The sequence below is a fragment of the Peromyscus californicus genome, unplaced genomic scaffold, assembly GCF_007827085.1.
Source record: "Peromyscus californicus insignis strain IS unplaced genomic scaffold, ASM782708v3 Scaffold_13__1_contigs__length_99412109, whole genome shotgun sequence".
Taxonomy (NCBI): domain Eukaryota; kingdom Metazoa; phylum Chordata; class Mammalia; order Rodentia; family Cricetidae; genus Peromyscus; species Peromyscus californicus.
The window spans coordinates 75596907-75598777 of NW_026294424.1; the positions used below are offsets into that span (position 1 = coordinate 75596907).

At 38.6% G+C, this 1871-nt stretch overlaps 1 pseudogene; it reads right to left on the reverse strand.

Moving 5' to 3' along the window:
* Positions 1-331: 331 nt before the first annotated feature.
* Positions 332-1073, reverse strand: LOC128108913 (60S ribosomal protein L7-like; annotated as a pseudogene).
* Positions 1074-1871: the final 798 nt, after the last annotated feature.

Genomic DNA, 1871 nt, shown 5'->3' on the forward strand with positions numbered 1-1871 from the left:
GGCGATGGAGGCTAGTGGGTAGGGGATGGGAGCGTGGGGAAATGTTTGAGCTGGAACAGGGGCTGAGTGGGAGAGAATGAAGGAGATATTTTGATAGAGGGAGACATCATGGGGATAGGGAGTAACTTGTACTATTTTCTAGTAGTATGTATGGATAAAGAATGTAATGACTCCCATGGAGACATTTTGTACATATAGTTTCTTAGCAGTTTTTTTTAATATATATTAATATTTACCTTTTTAACTTTTATTTATTTATTTGTTTGTTTGTTTATTTTGCCAAGCTGTCACTATTAACTGACCAGATTACAAAAATACCGTGGGCAACACCTTAATTCATCCGTCTAATGAGCCTGCTTATCTGGTCGCTACTGTTGCCAGCATCTCCACTGTCCAGAAAATGAACTCTTTTTCTTCATTCTACCTCGTGTAGAAGATAATTTGAAGAGCCACAGGAAGCTATTCGCTTCCTTGAGGTGTTATCCATCTATGTAAATCTCATGAATTAGATCCTCCATGCAGATGATGCTGTATTTACCAAGAGATTGAGCAATCAAGGAATGATCTGTCAAGGCAATTCTCTTCTTACTGATTTTGCCTTAGCCGTGCTTGTAGATGAGCTCATTTGCTGACTTCAAGTTGGGATATCCCCACACAATGTATGGTTCCACAGTCATCAGAACGTTATCTAAAGCCTTGGTGAGCTTAACAACGGTTCCATGGAAGATTTGACGAAGACGAAGAAGCTGCAATGCCTTGTGGACTTTGGGGCTTACACCATCGATACTTCAGATTCTGATGACAAATGCCAACTTCCATTCTGCAGGCATGGTGAAGTTTCGGGCTTTCCTTGCCCTCCTAGCCATCCGAATCTCAGTCCAGTACATCTGACTGTATTCCTTGTCACAGTGCTTTGCCTTTTCAAAGGTAAGTTTCCTCCATGCTTTTTGCAGTGTCTTCAGGGCAAACTTCCTCAAGCACTTCACCTTCAACTTTGCAAAATGACTTCGCTTTTTCTTAAGGTATTCTGGCACAGCAGGAAACTTCCTTTTCTTCTCTGGCACAGCCTCCATGGTTCCAGTCAGAAATAAAAAAGAGGGCTTTGTTAAATTTTTTGATATAATAATATCGTTACACCCTCTTTCCTTTCATCCATCCTAACGCTTCTATTTATTTACCCCAAGTCTCATTCAAATTCATGGCCTCATTTTCTTTAATTGTTGTTAAATTCCTACATGTATAAATACAACCTGCCCAGTCTATGCAATGTTCCCTGTATTTACGTGTTTTTGTGGCTGACCATTTTATTAATCTTCCATCTGATATATAGTGATAAAAATGCTCCAACTTTCTAGGCTGTTGTAATCTGACACTCTTTTCCTCTTCACTCTACAAGATGTGTGTATCACTCAACCAAAACATTAATTAAGGGAATAGGATAATTCTGAACTTACATTGTGTCTGAGTGTGTTTGTATCTATATGTCTAGACACATGTGTATGCTTGTTGCATGTGTATCTACGTGCATATGTCTATGTGTATAACCCATCTTCACCTTTCTTATACTTCTGTGGACTCATTCCACATGTCCATAGGCTTTCACACAACTGCATTCTAAATGGCAGATCTTAGTTCCTCATTTCCTGCTAGACATTGCCAATACATTGAAATATCAATATGAACAGCAATTTTTAACCTTTCTCTGCTTTGTTTTGCCCACTTGAGTTTAACACAACTTATCTGAATAGTTTATATAACAGCTCTCTCTCTCTGTACCTTGGAACATAAGGAAGTTCTCTATTACTATCCCTATGGCCATTATTTTTAAAAAGCATCCTAAACAAAGTGAATGACTGAGTTGATCAATTTGT